General features: G+C 41.3%; 1 pseudogene; it reads right to left on the bottom strand.

Moving 5' to 3' along the window:
- Window positions 1–3,302: 3,302 nt before the first annotated feature.
- Window positions 3,303–4,579, bottom strand: LOC111981936 (interleukin-8-like; annotated as a pseudogene).
- Between the last annotated feature and the right edge of the window lie 8,299 nt (window positions 4,580–12,878).

Genomic DNA, 12,878 nt, shown 5'->3' on the forward strand with positions numbered 1-12,878 from the left:
TTGCTCTGACGTGCACTGTCAACTGTGGGACTGTAACGATCGTCGTATCGAGGAGAAGGAGAAGACCAAGGTGCAGCGTGGTAAGTACTCATAATTACTTTTAATGAATACTAACAAAACAACAAAAACGATAAACGAACAGTTCTGCCAGGTGAACATACACTAAACAGAAAACAACCACCCACAACACACAATGGAAAATAGGCTACCTAAGTATAGCTCCCAATCAGAGACAACGATAGACAGCTGCCTCTGATTGGGAACCACACCAGGCCAAACACAGAAATAGACAACCTAGACATACAACATAGAATGCCCACCCACATCACACCCTGACCAAACAAAACATAGAAAYATACAAAGCAATCTATGGTCAGGGCGTGACAGGGACCTTATATAGACAGGTGTGTACTTTTCCAATCAATTCAATTTACCACAGGTGGACTCCAATCAAGTTGTAGAAATATCTCAAGGATGATCAATGGAAACAGGATGCACCTGAGCTCAGTTTCGAGTCTCACAGCAAAAGGTCTTAATACTTATGTAAATAAGGTTTACATTTCTGTTTTTAATTTGTAATAAATTAGCAAAAATCTAAAAACCTGTTTTCGCTTTGTCGTTATGTGGTATTGTGTGTAGATTGATGAAAAAAAAAAGTATTTAATCAATTTTAGAATAAGGCTGTAACGTAACAAAATATGGAAAAAGTGAAACTGTCGGAATACTTTTCAAATGCACTGTAATTATTACATTCTGGAAAGATATACATTTAATTTTCGACACAAGTTTATGATTGTCATACAGTTGTATCAAATGACTGCTCGCCATGGGGAGGATGACATGTTGGACATGTTCCCTCTGCTCCGTCTGCACCGTCTACACCGTCTTCACCTGGAGTCTACACCGTCTTCACCTGGAGTCTACAACCGTCTTCCTCTGGAGTCTACAACCGTCTTCACTGGAGTCTACACCGTCTTCACCTGGAGTCTACACGTCTTCACCTGGAGTCTACACCGTCTTCACCTGGAGTCTACACCGTCTTCACCTGGAGTCTAACACTGTCTTCACCTGGAGTCTACAATGTCTTCACCTGGTCTACACCGTCTTCACCTGGAGTCTACACCGTCTTCATCTGGAGTCTACACCGTCTTCATCTGGAGTCTACACCGTCATCACCTGGAGTCTACACCGTCTTCACCTGGAGTCTACACTGTCTTCACCTGGAGTCTACAATGTCTTCCTGGAGTCTACACCGTCTTCACTGGAGTCTACAACGTCTTCATCTGGAGTCTACACCGTCTTCACCTGGAGTCTACAATGTCTCACCTGGAGTCTACACCCGTCTTCACCTGGAGTCTACACCGTCTTCACCTGGAGTCTACACTGTCTTCACCTGGAGTCTACAATGTCTCACCTGGAGTTCACGTCTTCACCTGGAGTCTACACCGTCTTCATCTGGAGTCTACACCGTTTCATCTGAGTCTACACCTTCTTCACCTGGGTCTACACCGTCTTCACCTGGAGTCTACACCTGTCTTCACTGGAGTCTACAATGTCTTCACCTGGAGTCTACACCGTCTTCACCTGGAGTCTACACCGTCTTCATCTGGAGTCTACACCGTCTTCACCTGGAGTCTACAATGTCTTCACCTGGAGTCTACACCATCTTCACCTGGAGTCTACACTGTCTTCACCTGGAGTCTACAATGTCTTCACCTGGAGTCTACACCGTCTTCACCTGGAGTCTACACCGTCTTCATTGGAGTCTACACGTCTTCACCTGGAGTCTACAATGTCCTCACTGGATCTACCCGTCTCACCTGAGTCTACCGTCTTCACTCTGGAGTCTACACCGTCTTCACCTGGAGTCTACAATGTCTTCACCTGGAGTCTACACCGTCTTCACCTGGAGTCTACAATGTCTTCACCTGGAGTCTACAATGTCTTCACCTGGAGTCTACACGTCTTCACCTGGAGTCTACACCGTTTTCATCTGGAGTCTACACCGTCTTCACCTGGAGTCTACAATGTCTTCACCTGGAGTCTACACCGTCTTCCTGGAGTCTACACCGTCTTCACCTGGAGTCTACACCGTCTTCACCTGGAATCTACACCGTCTTCACCTGGAGTCTACAATGTCTTCACCTGGAGTCTACACCATCTTCACCTGAAGTCTACAATGTCTTCACCTGGAGTCTACACCGTCTTCACCTGGAGTCTACACCGTCTTCACCTGGAGTCTACATTCTTCACCTGGAGTCTACACCCTTCACATGGAGTCTACAATGTCTTCACCTGGAGTCTACACCGTTTTCACCTGGAGTCTACATCGTCTTCACCTTGTCAGTTGTGCGTGTCTTCTGTTGCCAGTACAGTGCATGAGTAAAGCAAATGAACTTGAAGCCATGAGATATAGATCATAGTGGTAATATGATTTAAAACATGTTTTATGATCATGTAATGACCAAAAGAGCGCCAAGCTCCACTTCCAGTATTATTTGTGAGCGCTGTGATATGTTGCATCAATTTGTCTTTTATTGAAGTTTCATCGAGCAAAATATTTTTGTTGATGAGTTCTGAATCTTCTCAAATAATCAAATCAAAGTACACATCATCCATTCTGGAATGGGGTAGTCTAAAGTGACTTGTATCCAAGCCAAGCTCATTGGCCACTGTGTACAACAGCACAACTTAATTACCCTTTTCCTGTAAATGGAATCAACTTTTGGTTTACTGTGAGGAGATATTATTTATTTTATATCCTTATTTTTACTGAATGATTGCTTGTTAGTCGTGTTGTTACAATGCTCTACCCTCCCTTGCTTCAGGGAAAAGTGTCATAAGGCTGGTCTAAGTCCAGCTGTTGTAAAAGCTGTGATTGAATTCTAGAAGTGGAATAATGGTTATATACAGAAAATAGAGACAGCGAGAGACAGATTTCAGAGGATTTTCCCACACATTTTGTAATTGAATTAAAGTGGAAGTTTCAACATGATCCAACAGTTTCATATGAGTAAATAGGCAACTAAATAAATATATCAATAAATATACTGAGGTTTGTATAAATACATTGTTTGAGGTCAAGTAGGATGTGACGTTATCATTACGAAATCATTCCAATACAACTGGAATGTATGTAATCTCAACAAAATAAAAACTATTGATAAATAAAAATTAAATATAGCTTAGTACATAGTATTTGGTTGTATATAAGAAACCGATGTTCTCTTCATTTAAAAGTTCATGGCACTCTAAATCTAGTATTGTATTTCAACATGGATAGAAAATGATAGAATTCAGCCTATCAATCTTATAAATACTTATTTGGTTTGTATCTTGTAACAGTTCAGAATCCCAGAGTATTCATGGAATGATTCCCCCTCTTCATTTGTTGCTGTTGAGGAAAATAAAAGATTACGTTATTACAATATAATCAACAATGTCAAGTTGATTCAGAACTTTTTGTGAACTGGACAAGAAATCCCCCAAGCTTAGGATAGTAAAAGATGAAAGAAAATGTCATTTGAACCTAGTCAGGTGAAGCAAGTCATGCTCTGCTGTATTTATGACATCATTTTGTCCAGTCAAACTCTCTGTCATTTAACAGTCATCCTATCTGTGTGGTTTTAACCGGTCGGTTTACATCCTTAAACTCATAGCCTATTCTAGTACTACTTGGCCAGCATCTTCTCAATGACCCTCTTGACCCAAGGAGCGCTGACATCCAGACAAATCTGACCACTCTTGCTCAGAGTGGCACTGCAGGACAGACACACGCACAGTCAGATAATCATGAAACCTGGTAATAACTATCATTTAGTGTCAGCATTAGCTAGTGAAATGTATGTATCAGGGAGTAGGACTGATAATATGAAGTTATATATTTTTAAGTTAACGTTATATGTAACCACATTTAATGTCAACATCATATAATAGCCATATTTTACAGTAAGCATTTGCCAGTGTAATAGGACTACAATCAGGAAGCAGCAGGACTCACATGATCTCAGTGTCTCTGCAGTGCGATGGGAGGGAACATCTCCATCTTCTTAATGAGTTTCCAATACGTCTGCTCTCCGTCTCAATGCAGCGAAATCGCAGGTCAGCCCCACGCCTCTCAGACTCATCCCTGTTAGAGGTAAGAGGTCAAGGGTCAGGGGTAAAGAATACACAGGCATCCCCGTGATGACAAACACACTTGATTAGTTAGAGAGAGGGAAGAGAGAGTCATCTGGATAAAAGCGTGTTTTAAAATGGCATTTATATATATATATAAATAAAGATGCAGATGACGATTTAGTTGTATGTATGATAAGATACAAGATACAGTACAGTATATAAAGGTAAATAGTAATCCTACTGCTCATAACCATTATATTCATGTCCATTGGGTTCAATGCATTGAGTCAGAGTGATGTAGGTAAAATATAAACTCACCCTCAGTAATGGTCAGGAGGGCCAGGAGCACAACGACAAGGCTGGCTGACATTCTGATGCTCATCTTGGAGTTACAGATGATCCTACTAGAAATCCTCTAATATAGTCTGTTGTTATCTAGCTGGTAACAAGTATTGTTATATCTTTGTCTTATTGTCAGTCAGGTTGCGAGTTCTCTTTCTTTCTTTCTCTTCTTTCTTCTCTGTCTGTGGCGAGTTTGAATCTTCCGCTGTGAGGAGAGATGTTTTAAAGCCGAGTTCTGGAAGTGAGTCATTATGGCATATGGGAGATTGTGAAATCGGGGACTTGGCTGACTGACTGGCTGAGTGAGGCAGGGTATTTCTCCATTTTACTCCTGAGTGACAGCAGTGGTGTAAAGTACTTAGGTAAAAATACTTAAAGTACTAGTTAAGTCATTTTGGGGGGTATTTGAGAACTTTTACTTCACTACATTCCTAAAGAAAATAAAGTACTTTTTACACCATACATTTCCCTGACACCCAAAAGTACTCATTACATTTTGAATGCTTAGCAGGATAGGAAAACGTAAGCGAAAAAGTACATGTTGTGTGAACAATGTCATCGTGCACTGACTTAATATCAAGTCAGTTTGGTGGAAACACACTCTTTATGCCGATTTTATCATATCGACTCCAACCCCATTCGATGCGTGGAACAGATGTGAGTGAGGCTAGATTTACATAAGGGTGATAAAAAAAAAAAATTACTCACAAACGCTCTGATGAAGGCCGTGAGGCCGATACGTAAAGCTTATTAAAGAGCAGTGATACTATCAAGAGCAGTGTGCGGGTTCCTTATTTTTTCTCATAATATTTGCATGAAAATCTGTCGCCAATTGGATGGAAACCTAGCTACTGATGTGGTTTTCCAAACGCAAGGCTCAGTGCAAAATGGCAGTGTTCCCATTGTTTACAAAAGTTTTTCTTTATTATGTCCAACTAAACATGTTTCCAACCCTTATATTTACACACTCACAAACTGAAAATATATGTGTACATTGTACAATCAATTGGTGTGAGAGAACCTCAAACATCACATTCATTTGTACATATCCACTGTATACATGAATTGCAGAAAAGTTGGTTCCTGTTTCAGTCACCCTCGCATGGGTCAAACAAAAACACTGTAATGTTCATAACTTAATTCAGTGTGGTGCCAGGACAACAACCTCTACCTCAATGTAAGCAAAACAAAGGAGCTGATCGTGGACTACAGGAAAAGGTGGCCCGAACAGGCCCCATTAACATCGACAGGGCTGTAGTGGAGCGGGTCAAGAGTTTCAAGTTCCTTGATGTCCACATCACCAATGAACTATCATGGTCCAAACACACCAAGACAGTCGTGAAGAGGGCACGACAACGGCTGAAAATATTTGGCATGGGACCTCAGATCCTCAAAAAGTTCTACATCTGCACCATCGAGAGTATCCTGACCATGGCAACTGCAAGGCATCTGACCGTAAGGCGCTACAGAGGGTAGTGCGTACAGCCCAGTACATCCCTGGGGCCAAGCTTCCTGTCATCCAGGACCTCTATACCAGGCGGTGTCAGAGGAAGGCCCTAAAAAGACACCCTAGTCATAGACTGTTCTCTCTGCTACCGCACGGCAAGCGGTACAGGAGCTCCAAGTCTAGGTCCAAAAGGCTCCTTAACAGCTTCTACCCCTAAGCCATAAGATTGCTGAACAATTAATCAAATGGCCACCCGGACTATTTACATTGACACCCCCCATTTGTTTTTACACTGCTGCTACACGCTGTCTATTATCTATGCATAGTCACTTTACCCATACCTACATGTACAAATGACCTTGACTAACCTGTACCACGCACACTGACTCGGTACTGGTACCCCCTGTATATAGCCTCGTTATTTTATTGTTACTTTTTCTTATTTTTTACATTCGTTTATTTAGTAAATATTTTCTTAACTCTTTCTTGAAATGCATTGTTGGTTATTAAGGGCTTGTAAGAAAGCATTTCAGGTGTGTTGTATTCGGCGCATGTGACAAATACGATTTGACTTGCTTGATTGACAATTGACAATGCAAGCGCTGGCCGCAGTCAAAACTTGATTACCTTTCATCACAGGATTTTTGTCAAGTTCATGCAGTCAACATCTAGGCGCAAGTCAGACAATTTGTATCCCCATAATTCAACACTATTTAAAATAATTTGATAAGAGATAAGAACGCGCACATAGTTTTTTTTGCTGGCCAGGTCATGTGATCGGGACAAGTTTAATCACAAAAATTACTTTCAAACACATAAAAGACACCCTCCTCCACTTTGCCTTATGCCCTTGGGCGAATCCGAGCAGCCATCTCTGTAGTCAGCCCAAATGATTAGCCAGGCAAAAGAAATTGGCAACTTAGGCACCTTAGCCCTCGTTTTTCATCGAGTTTGGGAGTGTACAATTATGTTCACTCCGGGGCACAAAACGCCTTATAATTCAATTCGCGATTATTGTACATCCTCTAACAAAATGATGACTGAAAACTGAAAACACAACAATGGAAGGAAGGAAAGAGTGAGACATTTTCGGGGAAGAGCGGTCCATTTAAAATGAATTAATTCTTCCCTTGCCCTGCAAGTGTCAACTCGTCAGACATCAGAAGGATCCACATAATTTGAGGGGAAAGGGTGTGTCTTTTAAGTGTTTGGAATGCAACTCTTCTTGGTTATTCCCAAACCACCGTCTCACTCCTACCAACTCACTCAGAGTGCCCTCTGTTGTCACGTGTTGCTGACGACGTGTTGCTGACGAAGTCACTCCGAGGGTGACTTCCAGAGAGTGGTGCAATTTTTTAACCTTTATTTAACTAGGCAAGTCAGTTAAGAACAAATGATTATTCACAATGACGGCCTACCCAATAAAGCCCCTTGAATTGAGTGGTGAGGGAATCAGTAAACCCATCAACTTCAGGACAATTCATGTTCCACTTTTAAATAATAAAATATCAGTAGGCTAACACTTAAACATTTAATTTCATAGGTATCTCATCTTTTGTATTTGTCAAGTCTCGAAATCAGACATAAATAAATGCACGTGTCATATAATTAGTCACGCTTCTCCATTAATTTGTGTGAAATTGCACGAACTCAAAAATAGCACTGTTCCTTATGGTATTCTAATTCGCTATGAATGTGGCAGCGTTGCAGGCTCAATAGAAGTGTCTACGGGAGGGTCTAATTAGATACTACAACACCCTCGATAAATGTTGCTCCTTCAGTTTAGGGACGCTTGTGCGTGAACACGCAAATGGAGGGGAAGGGGGTGATTTGGGATTAAAGTGTGTGTTTCAACTAGCCTACTCCCTCCATCGGATGTTCTATTGGGCAAAATCATGAAGTGATACCACACCAGGGCCTGCGTTGAATTGTGAGACGGGGTTTACGACGGGAAAAGGGTGGGCAGTGGACAATGGAGGGGGCGGGATTAGACCACATTGAGGAACCGATAGTGTGAGAGGGAAATAAGTATTTACTTCAACAAAAGCATATGTGTGCTTTGTTGTGATGCTGTTAGTGAGCTGTGGGAGCAGGGCTGGTCCTAGCCCGAATTGCATGAAATTAGTTATACAATTGCTAAATGTTCTCTCTGACACATAGCAAAATGTGTAGAATTGCAGAAAACTTGCTTTAAAATGGCAATATTTCCTCTATACTCAATGGCAAAATGTATAGAATTGCAGGAAATTAACTTTAAAACATAGAAGACTTGGGCCGGCCCTGATCATACACTATATATACAAAAGTATGTGAACAGCCCTTCAAATTTGTGGATTTGGCTATTTCAGCGACGCCCGTTGCTGACAGGTGTATGAAATCGAGCACACAGCCATGCAATCTCCATAGACAAACATTGGCATTAAAATGGCCTTACTGAATAGCTCAGTGACTTTCAACGTGGCACCGTCATAGGATGCCACCTTTCCAAAAAGTCAATTCATAAAATTTCGTAAAAATCGTCTGTCCTCTGTTGCAACACTCACTACTGAGTTCCAAATTKCCTCTGGAAGCAACGTCAGCGCAATAACTGTTCCTCGGGAGCTTCATAAAATGGGTTTCCATGGCCGAGCAGCCGCACACAAGCCTAAGATCACCATGCGCACCGCCAAACATCGACTGGAGAGGTGTAAAGCTCACCGCCATTGGAAACTGGAGCAGTGGAAACACGTTTGCTGGAGTAATGAATCACACTTCACCATCTGGCAATCTGACGGACGAATCTGGGTTTGGTGGATACCAGGAGAACGCTACCTGCCCGAATGCATAGTGCCAACTGTAAAGCGTGAGAAATTGTCAAAATTACATTTTGTTTCGTGTAAAGCTTCAGTGTGTTGTATTTTGTTTCATTTTTGAATTGTAACTTATCTGTTGATATAACATTTCTCCCAGTGCAGTATGGGTGAGATGAGGATCTACTGTTCCATGTGGGGTTAGGGTATCACGTGGACAGTGTGTTTGTAAGTATTCATATTTGTTTATGACATTTATTTTTGTTTTTCATGCACAGTGTCATTATGTTTATGGACATCTTGTACCCAGATATTTGAAATGTTAGAAAGTACATTCTAACTGTGAACATTGTGGTCTCTGTATTTTCTTGTTTTTCTATAGAAAGCAGAGCCACTACCGTTTATGCATTTCACCTTGTACTTATTGCACTCAGATTGTTTTTATGCACTTTACTAACAGATTTATTTCACTTGATTGTGATTTAGACTTAACTTTACTTTATGGTGACTTCACCTTGCAGTGATTTCCCTCCTACATTATCCTATTTTAAATTTAAGCTTTGACAGAATAAACAACCCCAAATTAGTTTGTGTCCTGTGCTGGGTTTACTTTTGCCAGGCAACATAAATACAAGTTCAATCTGTACTTCAATGCGCATCTGGTGTGCATTATAAAAAGAGGAAGAAAGAGGTGGCGAGAGGTGTAAAAGACAAAGGGAAAGAGGTAAGAACAGAGGAGCAGGGAAGACACCACATGATTAATGGATCATAGTGCTACCCTAATGTTCTCCCAGTTCATCACAATTACATAACCTCTTACCTCTGATCATGCTGTGCCCTCTATGTAGCCAGTTCAGATGCGGAAGGGGTTCACCGACACAGCTGATATAACCTCTTGGATTTCGGTAGAAGAAGAGAGAGGGGTGAAGTGAAGGAGAGAGACTGTTATTGAGAAAATAAGGTAGTTAAAGAGACAGTGTTCAACAGGAATCTGTGTGTGGCTTCACCTGGTGTCCACACTAAGTGGCAGCAGACTACTTTATCTTGAAAAACAGGCACAGACACATGAGGACAAACAATATAGAGTAGTTATAGAAATAATGAAGTGTCTTGCTATTCTCCATGGTTGGCCCTCTTGCTTATTCTTTGAGGGTGGAAGGAGCCACAGTTATCCACCTGAGCCTGCTTGCTACACAACACAATTCATCAATCAGATTGATACATGAGTGTGTAGGTGTGGGTTATAAGGCGTCTAATTGTTCCATTTGTTTTCAATACGGGTGACTTAAAATGGCCTGTTTTGATTTTGTACATACATCACACCCTTACCTAAACAGCACCGTCACCTGAGAAGTAGAAATCAAAGGGAGAGAAACTGTGAATTTAATAACTGCAGTTGACATAGCTAAATACATGGAATAATACTCTTATTGCAATGTGGATGGCTCTTAAAAGAGCMTTTGGTTGTGCATTGTGTAGTCTATGGTGTTGCCAGGGAACAGCACCCTCTTCGAAGAAGTAGGAGGTGAAGATCTCCCGCACACAGATTGCCTCTCTTGCTGCCTCCTGAATTCCTCCAGGAGGCAGTCCCAGATGGCCCTGGTCACCTAAAGGTATCTGTAGGAATATGGAAGATAATGTCATTATTCAACTTTTACATCACCAGCTCATTGTGGATTACTAAAGTGTAATATCACTTATAACAAATCATGATAACGTTGGATAGATAGATGCATGTGCACACACATGTGCATGGGTAGCATGTGACAATAGCAGGATCATATCAAGGATAGCATGAATACATAAATACCACTTGAAGCTTGATGATGAGTTGATCATTTGAATCAGCTGTGTAGTGCTAAGGCAAAAACAAAAATGTGCACCCCTTTGAGTCCACAGGACCAGGACTGAGAACCACTGCTCTTCATTGGGACCTCTTCATCTGCAGACCGGCTTTCACAGCTCTCTGTATCTGAGGACAGAAAACCTCACAAGAAACAGACTTCATTAGACCACACTGAATATTATGTTACTAWTATCTCCATCCTCACTTCTAGGGACTGGAACTACATAAATACGTCAAGATAGCTAGCTAATATGAAGGTAGGTAGCTGGTGATATTTAATTCACTTAGCTAGCTATCTATACAGTATGTAAAGTTGGCTAGATAGCTAGCTAGTTACGTTAGCAGCTCATTTGAGTTAGCTTGCACTGTAGCTATTTAGCTAATAATACATTGTTTAAAAAAAAAWAATCTAAATATATTTACTTGCTTGAATAGGTTCCCCCAGCCATGTGGACGATTGGAAACAGGACAGCAATTTGTGTTTGTCACCAGAGCGTTTTAGAGCATATTACTTTTTACCTGTGAATAAATTCATGAAATGGAGAATGGATTAAACTATTTACCCATTTAATAACCAGACCTTCATACAAACTTGCTATGCTGAATTCTTGATGCAGAATTGAACTTACTGCTATAAGCTGACAGCACGCCCACAAGCGAGCTACTCTGGCGGCCTAATCGGCACTCAGCAATTTACCGCGTACTARTGTACACGAGCCATAACACATGCAGTGCATCCGCAGTGGTGAAATGGCTACCTACGTTCGGACTCTGAGGGTTTTTGCTGACCAATACAATAACGTTCTCACCCCCCACACACACACTTATCCAATTACAGATTTCTCGACACACACACACACACACAGGCATTTCGCTACACCCACAATAACATCTGCAAAATATGTGTACGTGACCAATAAACATTTGATTTGACACACTGATCCAATAAAAATGTCATTCTGCCACATTGTTTTGTTTTAAATGTGACACGTCCAATCAGATAATACAGATCTTCTTCTGACAGCTAGCTTGATTGACAGCTAACTATGCAGATGTGTTCTGCAAGCATTGCACATGTGGATAGTTAGCTGTCATTTAACTCATGTAGGCTAGCTGTCAGAGTAAAATCATGGACAAGTTTTTAAAACGTGTAGCTCCCTCTTCATCTGCTGCTGATTCCAATGTGTCACGCCCTGACCGTAGAGAGCTTTTTATGTCTCTATTTTGGTTTGGTCAGGGTGTGATTTGGGTGGGCATTCTATGTTCCTTTTTCTATGATTTGTATTTCTTGGTGTTTGGCCGGATGTGGTTCTCAATCAGAGGCAGCTGTCGACCGTTGTCTYTGATTGAGAACCATACTTAGGTAGCCTTTTTCCCACCTGTATTTGTGGGTAGTTGTCCATGTATAGTTGCTTGTGAGCACTACGTTGGCTTCACGTTTTCGGTTTGATGTTTATTGTTTTGTTGGCGACATCTTATAATAAAGAAGTACGTACGCTCACCACGCTGCACCTTGGTCTACTGTTTCCACCTTAGACGATCGTGACACAATGTCAACAACAAGGCAGACAACCCGGTCCCTGTCAAGAAGAGAAAATACCACCCAGACTTCATCAAATATGGTTTTACATACATAGAAAGTCAGGTGTGGGCCAGTGGAGGCAGGTGACTTGAAAATTGAGGAGGATGGGAGACACACGGTGTAGGCGCGGAACGCACAGAGACGACAAAGTGTGTTTCAAATACTAATTATTTGAACCTAAAGTATTTAATAAAGACATTTATAGTACAATATTATGGGGAATGGGAATGAGAGGGCTACTTACACCGTGTTGGAAAGGGATCACAGCAGTGATTGTATGAGGCATGAGTTGAGGTGTTCAGAGGCTTRACCAGTGCAGGACAGGATTTGACTGGGAAGACAAAAAAAACAATAATACAACACATTACACAGTTAGACAAAAKAGCTAAGAATGAGTTTGTCCAAGTAAGAAGTAAAATCATTGATGTGTAATAATGTGATTTTGTTTGTATGTGATTGACTCTGCATACAATAATTAGAGAAAATTGATAGGGATACTCATAGTGCTTGGAGGGGAAACATTCAATGTGCCAGTGGATGAGCGGGCACATGAGACGCGGCTTCAGTTCATGTCAGGAGAAAGTTGACAATGGTAGTGGAGTGGAGTAGTCATCACCTTTTAATCAGGGAACAGGAGGGGACTTAGCTGTACATACAAATAGCAGATACATTTCATTACAGCTGCGCCATCGTAGGTTTGGACAACAAGTTTCTCCATGAAGATAAACTCAGACATCTCAAAATTCAGAAAGT

This window comes from Salvelinus sp. IW2-2015, linkage group LG20 (genome assembly GCF_002910315.2).
Source record: "Salvelinus sp. IW2-2015 linkage group LG20, ASM291031v2, whole genome shotgun sequence".
Taxonomy (NCBI): domain Eukaryota; kingdom Metazoa; phylum Chordata; class Actinopteri; order Salmoniformes; family Salmonidae; genus Salvelinus; species Salvelinus sp. IW2-2015.